Source organism: Columba livia, chromosome 1, assembly GCF_036013475.1.
Source record: "Columba livia isolate bColLiv1 breed racing homer chromosome 1, bColLiv1.pat.W.v2, whole genome shotgun sequence".
NCBI classification, from domain to species: Eukaryota; Metazoa; Chordata; class Aves; order Columbiformes; family Columbidae; genus Columba; species Columba livia.
In genome coordinates, this window is record NC_088602.1 from 6,720,128 (window position 1) to 6,747,007 (window position 26,880).

At 37.3% G+C, this 26,880-nt stretch overlaps 1 protein-coding gene across 1 annotated transcript in view; it reads right to left on the bottom strand.

Annotated features, from left to right (window-relative positions):
- Positions 1-26,880, bottom strand: part of TENM4 (teneurin transmembrane protein 4) — a 1,656,871-nt gene that overhangs the window by 1,435,426 nt on the left and 194,565 nt on the right. The window contains exon 2 of the mRNA XM_065029145.1: positions 3,939-3,988. The gene's annotated coding sequence lies outside the window, so the exon portion shown is untranslated. The remainder of the gene's footprint in view (positions 1-3,938; positions 3,989-26,880) is intronic.

Below are 26,880 nucleotides of genomic sequence, written 5' to 3' on the forward strand. Positions count from 1 at the left end.
TGTTCAAAGAGAAACTAGGAGAAACTGAAAGATTAAAACCAGCAAATCACTGTGTGCTGTTTATGAGTAGTTATAATAAAATGAAGTGTTTGGAATCATCCTATTTACGTGAGGTATCAGTGGGGAGGAAGAGACAACTCCAGTGAGCAATTCACATCAGAGGTGGAATGAATTGCCCCCTAGAGATGCTTCTCTAACTCCGCTAGATAAGAAAAGAACTCACTCCCCACTTAGGATTTCCGTGTTAGTTGGAATGAACCAAGGTTTAATTCATTATATTGTACTGGGTTGGCACAGCAAGGTTTTCATAGCAGTGGGGGCTGCAGGGCTGGCTTGTATGAGAAGCTGCTAGAAGCTTCCCCCATGTCTAACAGACCCAATGCCAGATGGCTCCAAGACAGACCTGCCACTGACCAGGGCTGAGACCATCAGTGATGGTGGCAGCACCTCTGGGATAACATATTTAAGAAGAGGAAAAAACTGTGCAAATGCAGCCAGAGAGAGCAGTGAGAATACATGAGAGAAACAACTCTGCAGACACCAAGGTAAGTGAACAAGGAGAAAGAGGTGCTCCAGACACCAGAGCAGAGATTCCCCTGAAGCCCCTGATGCAGACCATGGTGAGTCTGTCTCCTGCAGCCCATGGAGGTCCATGGTGGAGCACATCTCCACCTGCAGCCCAGGGAGGACCCCACTCTGGAGCAGGTGGATGCCCAAAGGAGGCTGTGGCCCCATGGAGAGCCCACGCTGGAGCAGGCCCCTGGCAGGACATGTGAACCCATGGAGAGAGGTGTCCACACTGGAGCACATGTGCTGGCAGGACTTGTGAGCTTGTAGGGGACCCACACTGGTGCATTTTGTTCCTGAAGGATTGCACCCCACGGAAAGGACCTGGTTTGTGAAGAACTGCAGCCCGTGGGAAGGACTCACATTGGAGAAGTTAATGGAGAACCGTGTGCCGTGGGAGGGACCGTACACTGGAGCAGGGAAGAGTGTGAGGAGCCCTCCCCTGAGGAGGAAGGAGTGACAGAGACAATGTGTGATGAACTGACCACAAGCCCCATTCATCATCCCCCTGTGCTGCTGTTGGGGAGGAGGTAGATAAATCAGGAGTGAAATTGAGCCCAGGAAGAAGGGAAGGGGGAAAGGTGTTTTAAGATTTAGTTTTATTTCTCAGTGTCATACTATGATTTTCATAAGTAACATATTGAATTAATTTTCTCTAAGTCGAATCTGCTTTGCCCATGATGTTAGCTGGTGAGTGATCTCTCCCTGTCCTTATCTCATTCCATGAGCCTTTTGTTATATTTTCTCTCCCCTGTCCAGCTGAGAAGGGGAGTGATAAAGTGGCTCTGGTGGGCACTTTGTTCCTAGCCAGGGTCATACCATCACACATATGGTATAGCTTTTTTTCTAGTTCAAGAACTGAAATTAACAGAACAAGCATAAAGCAACTCTACAAATACTAGCTAGATAAAAGCTGAAATGGTTACCTAGTTACGTAAAATTATTAGCAAGAGCCCTACAACATTATTTAACAAAATTATACCATTAAAACTCCTTGTGCACATCTACAACAGAAATGTGTGACAGAGCAAGAGCTGGAACCTGGACTTGACCTTTTATCCAAGTCCATGCCTATGGGTATATCTCCATCAGTAAATGCAATGGATGGATAAAGGTTCGTTCTCCACTCTGGAGGTCAAGCCCCACATCACACTTCTCCATGCAGATGAATTATTTTCTTTAATAAAATAGGATGATTTCTACAATGCTGCCATCTGAGAGGAGCCTGTTGTTTGGGATATTCTTCAGACCGTGGTGGAAATTTTTTGGGAGTGCACAATGCACGACAGCACATATGCCACAGCCCATGTGGCATAGACGGATCACAAAATCCTGTTTGACAGCAAGTGCTTGTGTAGAGTTTGGAGAATTGGGATGATGCACTGCCACAGATTGCTCCAAATTATGCTGGGTGAAATCAAGATTAAGTGAGATGATCTGTGACGTTTATCTTTGGACACATGCCTAATCTGGTCCTAGATATCAAAATGTAAAGCTTGCTGTCATTATATAAATATCACTTTTTCAAAGGAACTTTCTTATTTTGGTTTTAGCAACTTTTCCTATTCCTTCTTGAAGTCTTTTTTGAACTATTTTCCAGGGAAATAAGTTCCTCACATAAAGGTACTGCAGCTGCATTGGGACCCAGCACCAGCCTCACGAAGTGGAGGCAAACACAGTATAGGCTGGAGATGCTGAGACCAAGCCAATAACACTACATTATTCTCTGCTTTATTTGGTTTCTGGTCAGTGGTATGACTTCCCCAAAATGAACTGTGACATTTCCTACAGCTGCCTCCTCAGCATATAAAATAGGTTTCTGCTAACCTGGGACTGCCACAAGGGAAAATGTTTGTCAGCTCTAGTTCTGTACACAATGTAAGAAAAAATATTCAATTCATCTATGTGATACAATTCAATCATAATGATTCTCTTTTAGGAAAACAGAAAGAACGTTTGTTAAAAATGCACGGTGAGGACCCATTCTTGTTATCATTCAATACTTGGAAATAAACATAATCCTTTCTCAATATGAGTTTAAGATTGCGATCTTATTTTGTACAGATGCTGAACTTAACATGAAAATGGTTATAAACAGCATCTTCCTGATGACATTTCATGCACGTGTTTCAATAGAGCCACCTGGGTTACCTTCTTTTTTTTGCTTTAGTTTATTTTTTAGCATGTATATAATTTCATTCCTTTGATTTGGTTGACTGGCTTCATCACCTATTTCACTAGTAAAAGAGTTCTAAAATGATGAATAAAACAATAGAAATTTCAAATAAAAATGCTCCCTAATTGAGGTAATTTCATAGTAGTAGTTCTGTGTTTTTTGAATAGCATGTTGCACCTGTTTCGTTTTTCTGATATTTTCTTACTAGAGAGTGCATTTTTCACGACAACATCACATAATGCTATTGCATGCAAATATTTTGTCAGGAATCTATAGGTGAGTTGATTTAATGGTCTCTATACAGGATGTTAAACTATTTTGAATTAGCATCTTGTTATGACAGAGACCTCAAGTTATAGTCACAAGAGCAGCTTAAAATAATTGGTTTTGGACCCATACAGCATTATATTTAAAACTACACAAACAACTTGGTAAATAACTGTAGTTTCTCATTTATTGTTAATTATTTTATTTGCTAGGCTTTTAAAAAATTTCTCTGTTGAATAATAAGATAATGATTTGATGGTTTGTATTTTACTTTCCATTACATCAACATTCAACAAAACACCGTAAAACCAATGTAGTGATAAGCTTCTATTGGATAATAGGAATATTTTCAGTATAACAAATAAATTCATTAACGCTCAACAAATTTTATGTCAACTTTAAAACAGAATCACCCAGCTACCACTGAAGTGGACAGAGAGCTTTTCTTTGACTTGGGTGAAAGAGAACCTCATCTTTAAAAACACCCTGGCACCCCAACAACATCTCTAAAAACCACCAGATTTGGAATTCTGTGTATGTACCATAGTGCTGACACCACATATATTTCTGCCAGCACAGAATATGAGCTTTAGGAATGACAGATGAACTACACCACTGAGAGAAGTTATGAAGCATCATTTCCAACATGCTCAGACACATGTTCAATCGACCTAAAACTGAGGTATGTTACAAAGGAAGAAGGTAAAAGCTAAACCATATTCCTCTAGTGTGGATACCCATTTGCAAGGGCAAAGATTTGCTTTTGAAACCATGATCGAATGTTATGCTGGTATTATATTGAATCAAATTAATGCTTGAATTAAATTGAATGTTATGATGGCATTAAAAGAACAATCCAAGAAAAAAAAATTCAAACATATGAAGTTGAAAATATTAAACCATAATAATTTGAAACAAAAGGACTTACCAATCTGTCAGTAATATTTTAACGCCAGTTTTCTTAAGAGCAATTGGAGCCTGGGGAAAGAGGAAGCAGAGAGATTTGTCTGAGTTGCCTTAACCAGCAAAGTAGGAGTCACCTCCAGCACACCAGAGCAGCTTCCTGAGTCCTTTGTGATGACATATATTTACACCAGAAGGGCATCTGAGAACAAGTATTATTGTAAATATTTTTGGTTTTGCAGTCTTATCCTCTATAGATATCTTTACGATCGATAAGCTATACATTTTATAAACTGATTTACAACTACGCTACAATACACAAAATTAGACTTCTTAAATTTTTGTGAAATATAATGACAGTTGACTTACTTCCTATATCATAGGACATGTGGAGTGAGTCAAATTCAACAAAAAGATACTAAAAGCAGTAAGACTTATGGTCTTATTCTTTACCAAAGTGTTCAACAGGATTACTGTGGACATAAAAACCATGTGCATTTGTCCCTTGATGCCATACACTGAAGCACACTGGTATGTAAACAGAGAAATCCATATACATACGTACTTACACACATACATATTTGTTTATATTTATATATGTAATCATTCATATATGGATAGATATTTGTTTATATATATTTTATTAAAATATTCATTAGTCAATGTTAAGTGTTAACCTTAAAAAAAAAAATTTACATTTTTGGCTTAAAGCTGAATTTAAGCATTTGAAAATGTATTAAAAACATACCAACTGAGTAGAAACATTTCAGCACAATTTTTTTTTAAACTAACAGATTAATTACAAAACAGTGAATCTACTCAGAAATAAAGAATGAAGATCACTAAACTGATACAAAAGTTTATAAAAAAATTCCCAGTGACTTCAACAATTGAAGAACGAAGTCCTGTTTCTAGGAACAATATTTAAACTGGATTTTTTTTAGAAAAAAAAAAAACTACTGTAGATGTAATTTTTCCATAAATGAGATTTTAACAAGTGCAATACTGTGTTCAGTGATGACAAAACACGAAAACTAGATGCTTAACTCTCTTATGAAATCTGGCATATTTGGTCATAATTGAATTCTGACTTAAAAAAAAAAAAAAAAGTGTTTATAACAACAGAGTGAAACATTCATGGACCATTGGATATATGTAAAACTACTGTGCCTACTCTCTTTCTCCCATTTCAATAGGTACCGGCCAACTCTCCGCAAAGCTTTTGAGAGTCTGGTAATTCTCTTTATAGGAAAATTAAATATCATAATAAAAATAAGGTTCCAAGAAGTTGGTGGCTATTAGTGCATTAGTAGTACACAGACTTGCCAAAGAGAGTAAAGCTGTTTCTTTGTTTTCTCGGAAGATCTTATTTTCAAAAACAGATCAGAAAATTGATGTGTCAAATAAGAAATCACAGCTAAACTCAACATGGCTTTAGGCTTCACTGGAGTATTTAAATTAACTGAAACAAAGTTAATGAGGCCAGTGAAGATTCTAAATGTTATTAGACTAAAATTCAAATTATTTGTAAACACAATGGTCAAATAAGCTTCTTCAAACCCATTATTTCAGGATATAAAGTCTGTGATATGAGAAGATGAAATGTTCTATATACAGGGGTTAAACAGCTGTCACTAAAACAATTATGATATTTTAAATAGTGGCAACAGTAAAAAATGGCATTCCATACAAAGTAATCTCAGCTCTGTTTTCCTTTAATATCACACACTGCATCAGGCCAGAATGCTGTGTAGAGAGGCTTAATACTTTATCTGAAAAAATCCCACTCAGTCTCCTTCACTAGCAGATAATGATGAGGAATATCCCTAATAACATTAGTCATTCACAAACACTGGTAAGTACTATGGGATTTTATTCCAACATCATTTTACGCTTCTGTGGTTGAGAACTTCAATGAATTACATTGCATTTCTAGTAGGAGGCTCTATGGGATAAGAATGTCAAATAAATACCTACTTAAATTGTGTGTTTACAAGCTTTTTACATTTTTGTTTGTTTGTTTTGTTTTGTTTTCCTTTAAACAAGCTGTTCACATCATAAAAACAGACAGATAAACATAACAAATTCATGTGAATAGTACGGGTTTTTTTCTGGTTACTTACGAACCTAAGAGCTAAACTTTGATTAATTGTTACTAGTGATGGCTTATTCTAATCAGGATCAGAGATAGCAAATTTAAAGACAACATCAGTCTGAGGAAATTTTTATGTTGCTGTTTGGTTTGTTCCTACTATCCAAATGTTTTGATTTCAAAACTTATTCTGAAGGTGCATCTGCTTATGAGATGGTTGTGGGTGTGTGACATTGTTTGTCTAAATTCCTCTGCAACTCACACCAAGCAATTTTCTCTGTTTTTACCCCTACCACATAGTTATTTACAAAGAAAACTACTACTTATTTTCAGCATGGGTAACCACACACTGAAGCTAATGAGGCAGGAGTAACATCAAACAGAACAAAGAGACATCTGATATAACAGAAGAGCTTTGAATGGAGGCGTGGAAGACAGAAGGAGAGAACTTGCACAAAAATTAGGGAAAGCAAACAGTATTGATGCATAGTTGACCTATTTTTCCAATAAATATTAAGCATTACTGAGATATTCAAGTCAAACTTTGCCACCTATTTTACTTTCCTCTGCAAGAACAAATGTTGGTGTTTCAACAAGAATACTGAAAAACATTTTCTTCCTATAAATTTACAACCACTAAAATAGTCCCTTTTAAAGCCAAATAATATTTAGGGCTGAGTTATATACTGATGACACAGAAGTTGCTTAGATAAAATAGTCACATCAAAAATATTTTATGAAGAACTTCCAAATAGGGGAAGTGGCATTTGGCCCTTTGTAATAATGAAGAAACAGCAAGTTGGATGGAGTGAGCACACTTAAGATTAATAAATCACAAAGAAGGACGTTTTAGAAGGGTCTGCCATGTGCAAGAAAGTCTGTTGAAAAGGCAAGAGTACAACATCAACCCCAAAGGTGTATCAGAGTCACGCAGCAACACTAGTTCTGCTTCAAAAGCTATATTGTTGTATCAGTAGTGCCACATCTTAAGTTCATCAGCTACACACACAAAACGTTTAACTTGAGAAATTGGGGATTTTGCTGTTAGAATATACTATATTTTAGTTTGCCCATACAACCTTGAGTCAGTTTCCTTGCACATACATATTATGAAAGTCCTTTATTATACTACCTGAGATTAATTTATTTCACAGAACAAAAAACAAGGGTAAGGAAGTACAATTACTTTCGTACAGGCAGTTTTTTTTCTGCGTAAACTTATTACTGATGTTTCCAGATCACTCTAACACATTGCTATGCAGACATAAGAATTCATGATCTGTTTGTCTGTTTTTTTTCTGAAATTCCTAGAAATTTTGATGATGGTAGGAAAGCTCCAACTGGTCATTCACTTCTTAAATTGGTAATCTAGAGATTATCCACTTGAAATTGGAAGACCACATGGTTGGGATACATTTTATCTGCTTTTAGCTGCATAAAAGTTAGGCTTTTAGCATAATCCAGGCTTCTGATTTCTTTCTATAAGCAATGGAGAGAGAGAACCACTTCCAGATTCATTCAATTCTAAAATAGACAACTAAGATTAATGAAGGACTGTCTGAGCAATCCTGTTTCACTTAACTGACCTCATGACTGGGTTAGACAAGACTCCTAACATTTATATGTTTAATAAGACATGATTGATTCTACCTCAAAATACACAGATCTCACTTTCCTTCCGTGTTCTACCATGTGTTCGTAAGGCGGCATTAAGTGCCTCAATGAAAATTAATTGCAGGCATTTTCATAAGGGTAGTGCAATAGATGTGCTCATAAAACCGCGCAGGAAAAGTGAGGATGTCCTGGTCCATTTTACAGAAAGGGACATGGCTATTCCACTGTAACAGTTAATTGGTGTCAGAATTAAGACTGAATAATCATCTCTGCTGAACAGAATATGTAATTATTACTAATCAGACAGTCAATGATCCTAACGTAAGCCTATTGTAGGCTCTTAGTGCTATAGAAGCACAGATATGTAAAACTAAAATGCAAATGTATCAATAAGTAAAAGGAGGGTTTCTACATTTTACTTCTAATATACATAAGTAATTGGCAGTCCATTACTAGCTAATCAGGAATACAGTGTTTCACAGAAACAAATCTTATATTTCAGAGGGGGTAAAAAAAAGTGCTTAGCTGTGAATTCTGCTAAAACTTCAGTCAGTTTCCAAAGATAAAGGTCAACAAGCATGGAGATTAAATCAAGCTGCTCATGTATAACTACAGTCCCATGGCACAGGGCTGCAGAGTTGGCAGATGTGGCTGTGCCTCCATCCAGCAGCTGGTATAGCTGTAGGGACAAGCTTCCAACATACCTCCAGTATGATATTTTTGACAAAGCTGCACCTATGAAAAGCAAAATGTATTTCTTCAATGCCTGAGAACCATATACAGGCAATAATCAAAGTGGCATTCCAGGAATTTTTACATTAAATCTCCATATATAAGTGAAAGTTATGTAGTGTGTGGAGGCATCTCACCAAATCCAGATATTGCATCAAATGTATGATGTGACATAAATAGTAGTTTTTTCAGTCTTTTGTAGTGTATCACAGGGTTTAATGTGATTCACTTAATCAACAGCAGGCCTTGTTCTTCAAATAAAAATATTGGTCTAGATACATCCCAGCCAGAAAGATTTAAAAGAAGAAATTATAAAAAGTATGTTATTTGCTTTTACTAATACATGATTAACATATTTGAAATTGAGGAGTTCCAATGTCTACAGCAAAAACGAGGAAATGCAAAGTGAAAATGAGCTTTCCACACCAAGTGTGATAAAATACTTGATTTGGTGCAAGACATTACTTCTGCTTAGCACCTACAAGCTCATAAGGAATAGCTTATGTAAAAAACAGAGTGGAGGGAAAAAGAAAAATAATATGCTAAGACCTACTGTTAGAGAACAACACCTTAACAAGGCACAACACGAGAGCCTAAGAACACAGGAATTCATATTTTCTTAAGCCAATATATCGTATTTGAACAAATCTCACTTATAACTTTGCTTATGTGTTAGTACGCAAATATTTGTCAGTACATATTTCAAAGCAGAGATTCCCTTCCACTTCTTCACTGAATCAGTGAGTGCAAAAACACTGTTACCTGCCAGTGGAGCTGATATCAGTGTGGCAGCAGCCCCCAGTTGACATGGAGCAGATATAAAAGCCACTTCTATAATGTGCTGTGAGGCATACAGTGGGATTTATCTCACTTTGATTTCAATGTCCTTAGAGAAGACACCTGCACCTGTGATAATCACCTGGGCCTCCACCACCGGCTCTGGAGACAAACAGGCATTTTAAGAGCTTGCCTACCTGATCTTTAAATAAACATTTCTCACCTTGGGCTTGTACAAATCTGTTCCCACTTTTATTTTGAATCTGTCTTCCATGTTTCCCGATCTAGAAGAGCAGCTGCATCGCCTGCAAGGCAGCAGACACAAATAGATGTGGACTGCCAAAAACTTGCTGCTGTCTTATATTTATTTTTTTCTCCCCCAAAGAAACCTCAACTGCTTTTGGTATCCTTGGAAATACTGTCAGGGTTTTTTTTGCAGCCCTTAAATCAGTAATCAACTATGATCCCACAGGAGGCACTTGTATATTTTTGGGACAGCCTCTTCAGCAAAAGGAACTCTCACTGTCAAAAGCATTTTTAAAGGACTTGAAATAGAGCTTCACATTGAATTTTCATCCTTTTGCTGGTTGTTTCATTAGACCTCTAGTTCTTCAATGCATTAAATCTGTTTTTGTGCCTTGAAGCAGTGACATTATCTTACCAATGGAAGTGTTGGTTACACCTTTTTGCTTCCTCTTTTACAAGTGCTCAGGGGAAAAGACACAAATAGCTTAAAAAGAAAATGTTTACTCAGCAGCAAGGCCTGGTTCATGTAGTGTTTTGAGTTTTTTCTTCTGAGTTAGATTACTTCTCCATCCTAGGGATTTTTGGAGGTTGTTTATGGCTGTATAAACCTTTAAACAGATGTATTTGCTGCTTTGATTTTATTTTAAAGCAGTTTTTTTGGGAGGGGGCTGATGCTTTGAGATATATGTCTAATTAATATGTCATGTTTTTCGCACAGGCTTGGAAGTGGTGAGTGTACTATAAAATTGTTTCCAGGGATGGGTAACTTGCTGCAGGGCCTGGGGATCCCAAGTTTGCCTCACTCTGTAAGCCCTCATGTGCTATACCTGGAGCCTGCTTATTTTATTGCAAGAAACAGAAAACAGTTGATCTCTTTTGATATTTTCCCCATACCATGAAATACATATACTCGTATTTTTCCTTATGTAAAAGGATTATTTATTGTTATTGTCCTAATTGCCTTCCATTTCATTATCATCATAGAATCATAGAATAGTTTGGGTTGGAAAGGACTTTCAAAGCTCACCCAGTCCAACCCCTGCCATGAGCAGGGACATCTTCACCCAGATCAGGTTGCTCAGAGCCCTGTCCAGCCTGGACTTGAATGTCTCCAGGGATGGGGCATCCACCACCTCTCTGGGCAACCTGGGCCATTGTTTCACCACCCTCATTAAAAAAATTTCTTCCTCATGTCTAGCTTGAATATCCCCTCTTTAGTTTAAATCCATCACCCCTTGTCCTATTGCAACAGGCCCTGCTAAAAGGTCTGTGCCTGTCTTTCTTACAGGCTACTTTTAAGTACTGAAAGGCCACAACAAGGTCTCCCCGGAGCTTCTATTCTCCAGGCTGAACAACTTCAACTCTCTCAGCCTGTCCTCACAGCAGAGCTCTTTCCAGCCTGTGATTATTTTTGTGGCTCCTCTGGACCCTCTCCAACAGGCCCATGTCTTTCCTGTACTGAGGGCTCCAGAATTGGACCCAGAACTCCAGGTGGAGTCTCACCAGAGCAGAGCAGAGGGGCAGAATCACCTCCCTCCACCTGCTGGTAACGCTCCTTCTGGTGTAGCTCAAGATATGATTGGACTTCTGGGCTGGAAGTGCACAGTGCCAGCTCATGTCCAGTCTTTCATCCACAAGTACCCCCAAGTCCTTCTCTGCAGGGTGACTCTCAGTCCTCCTCTCTTCATCCCCCAGTCCTTATTTATACCGGGGGTTGCTCTGACCCAGCTTCGAGACCTTGCACTTGGCCTTGTTGAACATTGTGAGGTTCGCATGGGCCCACTTCTCAAGCTTGTCCAGGTCCCTCTGGATGGCATCCCACCATTCAGGTGTGTCAACTTCACCACTCAGCTTGGTGTCATCTGTGAACTTGCTGACTCTGTACTCGATCCCACTGTCCATGTCATTGGTGAATATATTAAACATTACTGGTCCCAGTACAGACCCCTGAGGGACATCACTTGTTACTGGTGTCCATCCAGATATTGTGCCATTGACTACTACTCTCTGGGTGCAACCATCCAGCCAGTTTCTCATCCACCTATTAAATCTCTAACTCTCCAATTTAGAGAGAAGATGTTATTGTATCATGATAGCTGTAATATTTTGCTGAAATGTCTGTTCATAGTCAGTTTACAGCCAGAATATAAGACAAAAATTCTCACCCTTTACAATCTGCTAAGAGTTGGGGAGACACTGGAGAGAACAGGAGTCCTGAAGCATGGTTTGACTGCAGATCCAGTGTAGCACAGGAAGACGTGAGCTGGCTTTAAACAAGCTGTCTCAGGTACCAAAACAGTCTGGCCACAAGCACTCAGAGAAAACTATGGGCTAATTTTCGAGAAGCAAAGCAAATTAGCCCATGTGTTGCTCACTGCTTCCTTGGCTCAACTGTTTCCAATACATAAGCTGGGGACAGGTATTGATGTGCAGCTTTGCAGAACCAGCCAAGCTTACTGGCAACAGAAAAATCATATATAACCCAGCAAATATAGGAGCAAAACCTAATGCTGCATCCCATTCAGTGGGAAAAGTTCACAAGGAGCCATTAGGCTGCAGGGATCTGGAGAATGAATAAAATTAGGTGTTAAAGTAATTCCTTTACCCTCATGGGTCTCAAAAGACTGATCCTGCAGCAAACTCCATGCTGTTCCCTCATTACAGGATCCAAGTCAAGGCAGCGTGTGCTTTCAGCAGGTAAAGCACAGGAATATAGTGATTTGATGCTAAAGGTATCCATCCATCTGCCAAACAGCTGTTTGAAGTTGAAAAACCCAGGAGAAAGCCAGGCAGGATTTGCCAGTTTTTATAGGATCCAAGTCAAGGCAGCAAGTCCTTTCAGCAGGTAAAGCACAGGTGTATCATGATTTTATGCTAAAGGTATCCATTCATCTGCCAAAGAGCTGTTTGAAGCTGAAAAACCCTGGAGAAAGCCAGGAAGCTTTTGCCAATCCTTAGTGTTGCAGTTATAAGTATTAAGCTTCACTATTATCTCTGTATCTTTAGTTATTACTTCTTGATTAACAACAAATGAGGAAAAAATGGTATTTTTTAATTTCAAGGTTAAATCAGTTTTGCATGTTTAAAAAGTTAGCTATGAAACACATTCAACATAACTGATTAGCTGTCCTCTTGGAAAACAGCCCCTACCTTAACAATGCACAGGCATAATAACATATCTCTTTCACATCTTGTCTTTCAAAGGAATATTTAAAGAGTAAGTGCCTGTCCTAAAGGATTAATAAAATTTAAGGCTGAAAGAGTCCATTAAACCATGACCATCTAAATGCCAGAGTTTCACCCAGTAAGTGTGTATGGAGCCTCATTAATTGTGTTTAGTCAAATCATTATACCAGGAAGGCACACATTCTTGATTTATAAACAGTGAGATGCAAGTAATTTGCCACCTATCTCAATGCTACATTTTAGTGCCTTATGATGGCCAATTGTAAATGTGCACAACTGAATTCTAATTCTATCTTGTGCAGCATCACTTTCTGTCCATCTTCAGTACACTGTATTACCAATCTAGCAAAAGTCTAGTGTGAAGACTGTAAGTAACTTCCCTGTCCCTTGTTTCCACAAACACAGTAAAAGTGGGACTATAGAACTGTTAATAATTTTCCTTTTTCATACTTAAAGTTATTACTGTTTATTTGTGTTTTTTTCTCCAAAGTTGTTCAAAATTTATTTTTGTAATTCTGCTATTGAGAAAATGAAAGCTGCTGATAGCAGAAGTTTCTTACAGGAAAACCACTCAAGGGAGAATACTTAGAGGATTTCTGAAGCATTATGAGCAGAACTAGTAGGAAGTCTTTCTTATGTCTGTGTACTCTCTACCATATTCTCCAATTCAGATTTAGGAGAAAAAAAAATCCCTTTAAAATAATCTCCTTTACTTATGTAAAGTCAACAGCTTATATTCTGATAATGTTCAGTCATTGATTATTCACAGTATGCATGAATAGAGCCCAGGGGCCACTTCTGAGAACAGTGATGCACTATATTTCATTTTCTATCACAGACAGTACAAAACGTACCTTGCTGAAGAGCCTTTAAATCTAGATAAACAAAACAAAACTAAGAGAGAGCTGTGTTATCTACATTTTGGAAAAAATGGACAATAAGGAAATGAAGCACCTCACCCACTTCCCACTGAAGCAGAGCAAGCCACATTTTTTTTTGTGTGTGTGTTCTCCTGTCCCATTGTCCCATAGTATCTGAGCTCTTTACAAGCTTCAGATATGATTGTATATCTGCTCAGTTCCTGTGCTTGGAGAAGATGTACAATCGTCCTCATTTTTACAGAGAAAGAAAACAGGAAGAGAGCAACAGCAAGAAAGCAAAAGTCAGGACCAGCTGTCTGACCAAGAGCTACTTTATAAAATGTAAATTTTTGACAAACCTCTATAGTGACCTTAAAAAAATGTTGCTGAGCTGCTCCAGGGTATTAGCTATTACTGTATGTAATACACCTCACAAGACTGGAACAAATATATTTTTCATTTGTTTTGCATTGCACCTGCTGTTAAAAGCTGCCAGTCATGTTACAAATATTTTTTAATTCCTTCATTTGTAGCTAAATTCATAAATCTCAGTAACTATAAATGTATCTCAAGGTCAGAGTTACTACAATAATCCATTCATTTTGTTTTCCTTTCACTAAATCCATTATCTGAACAAATCATTAGGTGACCTTTTTAGTTACAGCAATTCAATAAAACTTACATTAGATGGAGTTTCAGGGACATTAGTCTAATGTGTTTTAAAAGATCACCTTCTCTGAGCAATATAATAAGTTTGTGTGAAAAGCATAAAGCATGTAATATGTAATAAAATCTGGCCTTTAATGAACCATCTAGAAAAACTGACTTGTGTTATAATTCAACAGAAAACCTCCCTTAATTAATGGCTAAGAAGCCAACAGTAGCCTCTGAATGTTACTTTTGATTATAGATTCAGCTTCTTTTTTTTTTTTTTTTTAAATGCATGCTCTTGATTTATTCTACTCAAGACATTACAGTTTAAATGACCTTGGTTACAGGAGTAATATGCTATGAAAAGCCATACTTAGAGCTAATTAAAAGGGCGCTCTGATTACCAGCTAGTACCTAATACACTGAGATATTGCATAATTTTCCAAAATTGTAGTCAGGACTGTAAATTTAATAGACTGGCTTTGATGTTTGATGGATTCTGATTTTCTTCGTCAACAGATACAAGACTAGAAAACACCCTGTAGCCAGGCAGACAAACAATAAATAAAACATGGCTCCAACTATCAGGCAGGATATTTGTGTCAGGGAAAATTGCACAGGCTCACTAAAATCCATTCTTTCCATTAAGAATATAAGACGTTACATCTGATTCTCCTTGCATCTAAAACAGGAATATTCACTTAAAAACCAGCTGGAATTATCTACCCCTTGTGCTTTCAAACTGCTGTCAAGAAGCAAGTCACTTTAACTTTCTTTTCTAATCAGTCTAAAGAGGTCTATATGCGGAAAGAGAAACAATAATAACTTTCCACCAGTCCAGCATTAACAGTCATTTCTCATCCAGATGTTTACACACAGGAACATAAGCCAATTTGCGTAAAGGTCGAAACACATCAATATATCAAACTAGGTTCCCATTGCTAGTAGGTTTTATTGAGTGTACCTGCATTCATTCTGTTTGTGGGCATTTCATTTAGCTCCATATTTTTCCAAGTACTTGTGTGCCTGTCACCCACTGAACCAACTGGATGCCTGGATGCCAGCTTCTCAGGTTTCTTCATACACAGAGGAACAGTACTAATTATTGCTTTTTCCCAATCACTACCTCTACCTCTAAGCTGAGACAGAGGCTATGAAAATTGGTACAAAATTACAAGGTATGTTATGGAACTGTTTCAAAATTTGCAAATAGAAACAATTTTGAATTGCAATATTGCAAATAATGTAACATTACAATTCAATAATAGATACAGAACATGTAAAAAGGTAGTCAAAAATGATATCGAAATATTCAATTTATTTTTCAGGTTGCATCTTTAGTTAGTAGGTTTGGTAAACCACACTATGAATTTAGGTATACCATGGGGCCATATTGCTTCCATAAGCAGAATTTATTTTGGTTCTGTGGTAAAGGAAATCACATAAATTATATGTCATCATCTGACCTCACTCACAGGCCACTTTGAAATTACCAAACAGTGCATTCAGATAGGAACATCATGTTCTTTTGAATACCTTATCAGTAACTTCACAGGAACCGAAAATAAAAAGAAAAACAATTTTCTGCTAAATTTTTATAGAGCAGATTCCTTTGAAAATCCTAAGAATGAGAAGAATGTGTGTTCTTATGCATGAGCTTGATGGTCCAAACCAAAGAATCATCTTGTTCTTTTTCCTACATATTTCAGTACCCAGTAGCTGTTACTTAAATGAATAAAGAATGTTCCTTTTTTTTTTTTTTTTTTTTTCCCAGTTAAAGATCTCTTTCATAATAATTAATTACCCTAAAGAAATTTTGATATATGGCTTCTCAGGTGCCTTTTTATGGCATTTCCACCTTCTAGATATTGTGCTTTTCTTGCAGGTTTATTTGTTATTATCATGCAGATTATCGAAATACCTTAAATGATCTGTGAATTTTAACTTGCTGTTCTGTCCAATTTAAGAGTTTTAAGTAATTGATTATTAAAGAACTACTTAAATATACACATTGCATGTTGATAGTGATCAACAGTGATGTATGGTTCTTTTTACTGAATGAAGAATTACTAATACACATACGTAATCCAAAAGCATTTGCTTTGTCAGGTGTTTCCTATATATTTTCCTAGATCACAGACAACCCAACATAAGATTAATTTCCATTGTCTTATTATCGAAACTATCTCTATTTTCCATTAATGCTTGAAACATTAATATAATTTCATATCTATCCCTTTAACTCATTAGAGAATTAATACCTCATAATCAAAAGTTGTGTGTTTTTTTCCTCCTTGTTCCTAATAATAGCAATTTAAATTAGAAAAATAATAGTCTCCTTTAACTATTTTCTAAGTCAACCATTTTTCCCTTGCTGGATAAAGTCTTTAAAATTATTAATTTGTGCAGACGACAATAATGAAAAGCTATGCTATTTTAATTATATTTATTCTCCCTAGGCAATTAGGCAGTTAATTGTTTGAATTACTAAGTTAAAAAGAAATGTTAAGTAACAGGAATGCCATTATTGCCAATGACTTCAGTGGGTGCAGTAGTGACTTCATAATAGGCTCTTTATTGCAAAATTCACTCACAAGGCCTGTGAGCTCTTTAAATTCCACTGAAGTCTTTAACAGTGTTTAATAGGTCTTATGTATTATAAAGGCTTTCAGGTGGCCTTCCGAATGTCTCCTCTATAAAGCATATTTGACAGGATTCGAAAAATATTTTACGTTTTACGTTGCTTTTGGTGGAATGGATGTTCTCCTGCTGCATTGCTGAACACTGGGATGCTCACTAAGCATTCATAACCACTGCAATGTATTGCAGACTGGTGATGGTAATTGGTTTGCAAACAGCTTTCCAGTTTTCATGCCACTGTGGAAGACTGAAACATGTCACATGCAATTTTATTCTCGTATCTGGGAATTTTTGAGGTGGTTGCCACACAACAATAATTCACTACTAGTTTCGCAATTCCTTATATTCATTCATAACACTTTTTTGTTGTTGCTTTTTAATTGTAGTATCTGCTCCTATGTTGTCACAGCAAAGTCATCTTGTGTCCCCCAGAAAAAGAAAACTTCTTTACTGATGTCATGTTATAGAATGATTACTGAGATAACATAAATGTACAAGTACCAGTGCAGTCACCTGTTAATGTGTCCACAGGACACAGGTGCATTTGGGCATAGGTCAACCATTTAGTATTTCTTTGTTGAATTTCTTGTAGAAGCTGGTTGGAAATTCTTTACAATCAATTCTTCTTCTACAAAACTCTGATTATCAAAACAAACATTTTACAATTGCATTTTTATCCTTTTTGATTTTTTTTTTTTTAATGCTGGAATTTCTGTTAAAAACAAAAACCATAGGATAACATCCAAATTTCCTAGTAATTTATTAATTTTGCGCCAATAAGAAATAGATTTACAAAACTGTTGTATTCCCTGATAAAAATTTAACAAACCGGATTTCCGATATTCTAGGCAATTGTTTTGCATAAGAGGTTACTAGGAAGGTATTCTGCTCTTCATTTATTCCAGAAAAAGAAGAGGAAAAAAAATATTTAAATGTATTTAATGTATACAATATCTAAATATCTGAAGTATTTCACACAAGAAATTATGAAAAATTACAAAATTTCAAAGGTGAGGTAAAGAGTCATATATCCACTTTTAGTTCAACTGCAACACCATAGTTTGACTAAAGTAAATCAGGATTAATACAGCATTAAAAAAATCAATAATAACCACTACTTTAGCAACTAACTTTAAATGCTGTATCTTTGAAAAACAGTATTTAAGGAAAAATTCAGATATTAGCTTTCACCAGCAACCAGTCTCCCCAGGAAGAACCGTAGTTGTCCAATACAAATACAACCTGCTAAAAATTCCTAAAATATTTTTCTCTAACCCTTTTTTTTTTGTCATTAAAATTAATTAAACACACTCATGCTTTTGAGAATGCATTGATAATTGAGTGCTACAAATAGTTGCATATATAATAGAAATGCTAAGGAAACAAATGTTACAATCCTCAAAGACTTTGCAATGTTGATCCAAAATGTAAAGTGCTTGGCAACTTAAAGGATGAAGCTGTGTTGACTAATATTCTAGCTGAGAGGTTAAATAGGAAGGAATCAGCTCTGAAACATATGTGAGCAGTCTGGCTCACCACTTGTGTAAGTCCCCAAACAGCTGGTGTGGAGAAAACCTACTGTTGTGTGTTGCTGAGCCACTGATGGGGGTGAGAAGAAACAAAGTCAGTAATAGTTTTCAAAGACCTCTCTTGTAACTGTGTGAAATAAAGCTCTTCAGGAAAAATCTCTGTGTGGTCTGGCCTTTTACTGGGAACAAGAATGATTAGCTTTTTTTCACAGATGCCATAGTGACTAACTATCTATATAGGCTGATGGAAATTAATTTTTGAAGTCCATGTTAATAAGTGAACTAGCTTCATTGGGGCTGAGAACACCCATTTATATGGACATGAAAGAAAGATAAAAGCCTGGTGTAATTGGCAGAGAAAAAAAAAAAAGAAATGTGAAGAGGTGATTGTGAGGCTATGTAGGGAGAACAGATATAATTTACAACTTTGCAGGCAAAAAAGGGGAGATGGGAGATATATATATATATATATGTGTGTGTAAATCGTACGTTTAGAGATAAGCACATGGAAAAATGAGGAGGCACCAGAGTATGGTGACAGTCATTTGATGGAGCTGGTCAGGGATAAGCCAGTTCCAAAGGACACAGTATTGACACAGAAGAGTCAGGACACAAGAATCTGCAGCAGAGACCCAGTTCTTTACCCAGCAGCATGGGGGTTTGGTTTAGAAAAAAAGAGATTTTAATACAGCCAGTCTAATTCATGAGAACACCTCCACCAAAGATGAGTGCAGGCAAGGCCAGACACTGAATGTTTTGAGCCATCTGTGCTTTGTTTCACAGTTCTAATGAAGACAAATACAGACGTGTTTTCTGCACTGAAACTGAGACAGAATTGCACATCTGAATCACTGGAAAAGTAATGGTGGTTTAGGTTTTTTGGGGGGTGTGTTTTTTGGGGGTTGTTGTTGTTGTGTGAAAAATTAAAACAAATAAACAAACAAAAATAAACAAAAACTATCAACAACAACAAAAAAGACATCAAACAAACCCAAACCCAAACAAAAACAAACAAACAAAAAAAACAATTGCTAAGTAGCAATTTCACTTCTATGACCTCCATTCCAGATCCTCTGGCTAAATTCGCTCCATGTAGATCAAAAGTGCAACTTCTGCAATTTATTTCCCACTGAAATTTTCAGTGCATGCTGTAGTGTGCAGGGATAAAAACATTTTTTTTTTTATGTACCACTCCATTAGATTCAACTGTCTCCTTTTTTATGTCAGCCAAATGGTGTGTTCTTCCTTCTTGTTTCCTTCCTGTCTCTCCCTCCAGCTGCTGCTCTCTACAGTCATGTCCCCACTGACGGTTTGCTGTCCATGCATGTGACATATTAAACTTCCTACATGCCACGGTAAATCTCTTCAGTCTGTTCCTGCCTTCTCCTTACAATCTGCTGTGTGCTTTCCGCTATCAGACTGGGTAATACTGAAGAGGCACCAACCCAGTAACCTGGGTCTGGACATCAGCAGGTGCTTAGAAAAATGTATATGTGAAATAGTCCTTGGTAGAGCCACGGACCAATATTTTTCTCTAGTCACGTTTTGAACCTGCTATGTTTTTGTCTACCTGAAGCAACATGAATATGTAAGACCTCTGTTCTTCTGCAAGTAGTAATAGTCTATTGTTGTGATTTCCCATATTTATCCCTTCTTTGTATTTGTTTTTCAGCTTGAAGAACCCTAGTTTATTTACTTTTTCCTCATATAGAAACAAGCTTTCTCATCCCTTTCTACTTCTTTTGTAGACTTGTTAAATTGGAAACCAATAATTCAGGATCCAGAACCCCATACAAGATTCAAAATCTTGTTCTGCATTTACACAATGACATATTGCTATTCTCTGTTTTATTTTCTTAGTTTTGATTGTGAAAATTCCTATGACTTTGTTCATTTTTGGACCATATTGAGACATTAGCTATTGACAGCTAATCCAAGATAACTGTCATTACCTCATAGTAAGTATATATATCTGGAGTCTGAGGATTTTCACCTTACCTATCTCCTGAGGTTTTCTAAACAGGAAATATCAGAGTCAAGAACTTCAGAGAACATTTCTCCCACTCAGATCATACTTCACAGCTTTGCTCTTCAGTTATCACTACCTAGAGAATCATGTCTTGCAGTATTCACTTACTCAAACAGAAATACCAAGGTTCCTAAAATGTCAGGACAGGACTGGCTATTTCATTACTGACAGCACATAAGTACTTATTTCTTAGATAATAGAAGTATTTCCATGCCTGAATTTAATACCAATGGCAAAAGCCTTTAGTTCACAACTTCGAGAATGCTGCTTGAACAAGGTGTATCTGAATTAGCTATACTAGCAGATTGATTTAGAGTGATAGGAAACCATGATGTCAACTATTCCAACCTTTGCTCAAAGTAGATCTAACTTCAACTTTACATGGAGTTGCTCTGGTCCTTTTCCACTTCAGTTCTGAGTTATTTCCACAGCTGGAGATGCACAACCTCTGTGGGCAATTCTTCCTTCCTTTTTCCCTTCATGTGACTGGCACTTATTGCTTCTTACCCTTCTTACCCTTTCACTGTGTCTCCCTCAGAGCCTGGCTCTATTTTCTCTCTGACTCTCCATTAGGTATTTCAAGACAGTGATAAAACTTCCCCTTTACCGCCTGTTTTTCAGACTGAACAAACCTGTCTCCCTCAGTCACTCCTTTTACATCATGTACTCCAGCCCTCCAGCCAAGTGGACTTGTACCAGTTTGTCAATCTCTCTCATATGCTAGGAAGTCCCAACATGGACAACACTCCATATGCAGCCTCACAACTATCAAACAGAGAAAAAATAGTAACTTCCTGCAACCAGCTGGCTATACTTTTCTAATACAGTCACATTGGGCTTTTGTAACCAAGAGCCCAATGTGACTTGTATTCAGTTTGTTGTCTGCCAGAATTCCCAAGACATTTTAGTGGAGCTGCTTTCTAACCAGTTGTCACCCAGTCTATATTGTTCTGTGGGGTTAACTCCATCCCAGATACAGAATTTTGCATTTACTTTTGTTAAGCTTTGTGAGTTTTTTGTCAGCCCCTTCCTAAAGCTTGTCAAGGTCCCTCTGAAAAGCCATCCTGCGCTCCCATGTATTAACTATTCTCCCAAATCCGAGGTTGTCCATGAGTTTGCTGAGACTGGTTTCTGTCCCATGGCCCAGGTCATGGTGAATGAAAGACCAGTATCAGCCCTTGAGGACTGTCACTTGTAACCAGCCACCAAAAAGACTTTAAATTCCTAATTCTACCATCTATCCAACCTGCTCTCCATTGCTTGCTTGTTTGCTCATCAGAAAATACGAATTGTAGCTCTGAATTGCTATAATTGCTTTTTTTTATTTATCACTATGTTGACCATCGCTGTTTTATGTCTGGATTGCTATTTACCTGGGTCGTAATTCTGATAAAACTTTTTTCTGATAAAAAGCTTTTTTTTCTGATAAAACTAAGTTTTAAATTCCTGATGCCTATTTAAACATTTATGTCTATACGAAAGGTAGGAAAAAAAGCAAGTTGGATCCTACTAATTGGCTCCTGAAGATAAATTAGAGAACAGATATCACTTTGCACTTTCCTCTTTCCCACTCCCCAATGCTAATGTATTATCCCTAAGAGTTTCCTCTGTTTTCTTTGCAGCTCTAGCAATGCCTTGTTTACCTGCTTCATAATGATTACCTGCTGCTTTTTTTCATCAGGTTGTCTCATCTGGAACAGAGCACACATACTGCTTATTTTAATTAAGGATAACTGAAGTACTATGCATTTTCTGTTTGATCTAGTTTGGTAACAATCAGCACAATTGACCCAGCAGTTGCATACATGGTGTGCCACCACTTCAGGGCAGCGCATCTGCCTCCAAAGGTGAGGCAAATGACAGTTCTGAGACAGAGGGAAGAATCTCCTATGTGTGGAATAAAAAATTATGTACTGGCTAAACAAGGTCATGCTAGACCATCACACATTTTTAGAAAGCTTGGTGTGAGCAGCCAGGTATTAATGTTTTAATTTAAAGATTCTGCATTACATCTCCAAAGCTTAGTAGTCAATAACTTCTTCATCCAAAGTGACAAAGTTTTTCTTTTTCCTTTTATCCTCCATCCAGAGAGATTCAAGGTCTATTTCTTGAATTGCAGCATGAAGGACATTAAATTAGTGGTCAAGGGGAACAGTCTGTACACTGAAAGTTATATTTTGAGAGAAAGGTATTACATGAAGACATTTATTTAGGTGGTTTTTTTTGCATGACCACATACATTTTCAGTGTCCACTAGGGGCTTTACAAAACTGCTCAAAAATTTTCTAAAGACTGCCTGCCACCAGGCTGTAACATATTTTCACTCCCTCACTCTCCCTCCATGAGGATCAGGCACACCAGCCCACCTTGCCCAGTTTCCCACCTACGTAAGTCAAGAGACAGAAAGTCTTACTTCCACATTAAAGCAGAACAAAGCATTTTCAACCCAAAATGGGGCTGCTGTCTGCTGCATAAACTTAATTTAGACAATTCTTACTGCAGTCAGTGGCAAAACTCCTGTATTCAAAACAGGTTCACAGGCTATTTCTTGCCGCCTCTGCGAATCACAATTGCCCCTCACAGAAGGGACACACCACACCCGCCCTTCAGAAACTTTCCACCCTTGAGTAGTAATCCTAAAATAACACAGTGCAAGTAAAAGTGCTAATATTTTCCACCAGGGTGGGCGAAGCTTCAGTACATGCTGGTGCCCGGGTTTCCACTCACAAACTGTTGGCAGAGGTGAAACAACAAGCTGCTGGAAACTCAATGAAATGGAAACATACACATGCTACTACCGGCACAGTTTTATGGAGAACTGTGACGACACAGTATTTTGTGAGTTGGTCTGGTCAGACAATCTTAATCAGTCCTTGACAATACACTTTTGATGTGAGTTCTTATTTTTCTTAAGATAGGAATAATTTTCCTAGGAATTTACAGTTGTTCACCAAATGATCCTGTTGCAACTGTGGAGTCAGCATTGTGAGTGCATCCACGGCTGCCTTCTACCTGATCCCCCTTCGATGTCATTTATTAATATTGGATTCTATTCTAGATGTGTCTACAAAGGTTACCTCTTAAAATGTCACCTGCTCCAATGTTGGGAGTGGAGCTTTTGTTCATGAATTGCTCACTGCTGTCTGTAACACTTTTCTCTGCACTCTGGGGTTACACGGTGAGGAAAACACACACAGCTCTAGGACAATTGAAGGAGAAAGTCCCCACTGAGTAGGATGAAGAAGAAGGAGACTTCAGCTTGAAAGCCAGTTCTGAACAACCGTACTGTAGAACTCACTACAAACAATCACTTCAGCGCAAAATTTCAGTACAAAATAACAAGGAATAAATTTTAGTTGTTAGATGTACAAAAAGAAGATCATAATGTAAAACTTAGAAATCTAAATTTTGCCTCTGAAAAGCAATCATATGAACACTATAAGAATAATGAATCCAGGAGCCGCATCCTCCCTGGATGGTGAATACATCGGTGTTACGAAGAAATCAAAGGAGAGCCACAAAAAGTGACTCAGAAATTGGAAAACAGCCCCTTACCAAGTGAAATTTCAGGAACATGTCTTGTTAAGCTAGGAAGTAAATCAGTCATTGCATAGTGTTAGCGTTAACAAAGGTATCTGACAATGGTGGCAGGTCTGTCAGTCCTGTTGACAAAATTGTAACAAGGGGCAAAAGCTAAAAGATGCAAATCTCTAGCAGTGAGAATACTTAGATCAGGTTATCGGGGTAGTGGCAGTCTTGGTTTTTCCTGGATTATTAAAGTCAGATGAATTATGTTCCTAAAAGGAATACAGAGTTTATAGATTAAAACATGCGGACTGTGTAAATGACAGATAAATGTTATCTTGACCAAAGGTCGTATCTAATCTTCATTATATGAATCATAAGAGTCTTGTGCATTTGCTGAACATCATCACTTTTCGTTCCAGTTTTCTGCAGGACATATGCAACTATTTAGCCCTTGGTAGATAGACATGGTTTTGTCTGCATCTGGTTATTGTACTCCATGTAGTTTAAATTAGAATTAGTTGAATGTGGATTACATTTGAACCTTAGAATTCATAAATATCTGATATTTAGAAGGGTATTTAATCAGCAGATATCTTCAAGCACATAGTTAAGAGTCTGGAATTAGTCGAGGTAATGTTGGAAAATTCAGAGATAATGAGAGATAGGCTCTTGGCCCCAATAGTGACATTGACAGTGACAGGATGACATTTCATTTTGAGCCATTACCTGGGTTTGGACAAAGGAAAATCATTAAGAGATGAAAAACAAAAGAAACCTCAAAGGGAAATCTTTTTCATCAGAAAAAATTTCAAAACAAACTAAAAAAAAAAGCCAGTCATGTCCAGGCTAAACTGATAATACCTTTTTCCCTAATCTAAGATGTGAAACAAAAAAACAATCTGCAGTGTGATAATTAATCAATTAATATACTAGAAGCATTTAGTCTATATATTTTTTTTTTTCTCTTAATTTTTCGGTCAAGTGTTACCCCTGAAGGTTTTCCTAAGGCATAATCACATAGCAATTTTGGATATGATGCAAGATGTCACCAAGCCATGCTGTTCATCAGCACCTGTCAGACAGGTTCCTGCTCTGCAGCCAAACTACATGTGTGTGTGTTCAAACAAATACTATTTAATCTGCCCCGGTCTGAATCCTGTTACTGTCGTCTGCCTTCAACAGTGATGGAAACTATAGCGTGGAAGCAGACTAAGAGGGTTTGTGTTGTCCAGTGTTGGAGTCTATCTGGAAAGGGAAAGCATTAAACTCCCTCAACTAAATGTGCAAAGAAGCATCAAACTGCCTGTTTAGCCAGCTGAATGTAGAAATGAAGTTTTCATATGACTTGATAGCCACTAACTTGCATTAATTTAAGGAGTGAAAGATAGCAATTTACACTAGCAAACATGAGAACAGGGATAATGAATAATCTGACTGCAGTTCTAAGGGGAATTTCTCCATTTGGAAAAAAAAATAATTATTCACACCAGAATTTGGCAGGACATTAAAGTTAATCACCACTATTCTTCATATAATCTTTAATGATCACAAACAGTCAGGACCTCCAATTTACATCTCATTTACAAGATGGCATCTTTTAACAGCATGGGACTTCCTCACAAACTCTCAACTACTGAATGATTAAAGACTTATTCTTGCAGTACCTAGATTTTCTCAATCTAACCTTTCTTACATCTGCTGCAATTACAACATGAAGACACTTAGCTTGTACTGACAGAAAAACAAGGATGTGTTTACACTTCATGAGTTTATTCCTTCAAGAAGCTAAATTTGAACCTTATGAGGGAGAACAGCATCCTGTGCTTTCCTTCTAGTAAAATATGACAAAACCCACTCTGCTTGCCTCTGCCTATGAAGCACTCTCCAAAGAAGCAGATGAACAGACCAGATGTACACAGCTTGTCTCATACCTTGCTGCTTCAATAATTTTCATTACAGTAATTGTTGCTTAATGCTGGTATAATTTGTTGCTCGAAGGAAACAATTTTTGTTTCCTGTAATAATGTTACAACGATTCCTGTTCTTCTGAAGACCCAGGACCTCTCCTACCCACAGAGCAGCTTGGAGGTGAAGCTGACTTTACAATCCTGAAAGAAAGGAGAAGGTCAGGGATGTCTGAGCATGAGGTCACTGTGAAAGAACAAGCTATAAGCCTGAACAGCTTGTTCTGTGCCTCAGCAGAAGTCAGCAACCGGCAACTGTTGGAGCAGCAGTTGTATATTTATGTGACGTGTGACTCCTTTACATTGACAGCTCAGTTTGATTAATGGTAGAAAGTGGTTGAAATGCTATTTGCATAAAATAGACCTTGCACTAAAAGTAATTTTATGTACAAGAGACACACATACTTTGGAAATATACCTTGTAAAGCTGTTTTTGTCAGGAAAATATACAAATAAAAGTAAAAAGACACACATATAGTGTGTATATATATACATTGTCCCCCAAGGAAAGTTCCTTTCAGATATGCAAAGGCCATCTTGTCACTACTGAAGTCTTCCCTTTCAGCTTATGACATGGGGATTTTTAAGAAGATACTAGTCTGAGCAGTTGTGTGATTTGAGGATGAAGCAGGATTTCTTTTCTGGGTTGGAGAACTCACCTGCAAGGCTCAGGGCTTTGTCACTCCACAACATCACCTAGTGTTTGTCTGTCACAGCTCAGAACAGTTTTTTGCAGACAAAGGCCAGTGAGACTAACCTCAAAAATGGAGGAATACCTCAATGTGCTCACAAAACTTTTTTTTTTTTTTTTCTAATAGCAGGTTGATACATCTGTTATATCCTCTATCTGTCTTGGATGGAAGTTCCTCTTTTGAGCAACAGATTCACCTATCAAAACTATACCCATGTTTCGTACGTATTTACTAAATATAAAAATAAAATAGATTTACTAAATATACAAATAAACTAAATGTACTAAATATACTAAACCTGCATCTTATAGCTATTTATAGCCTAGTACAATGGCCTTTCTGTCCCTTACTGCTGTGCTTCTGTAACACAGACGAGATAAGGGTGAGCACAAGAGAGGAAACCTGTTTGGATAGCAAGAGCATCATT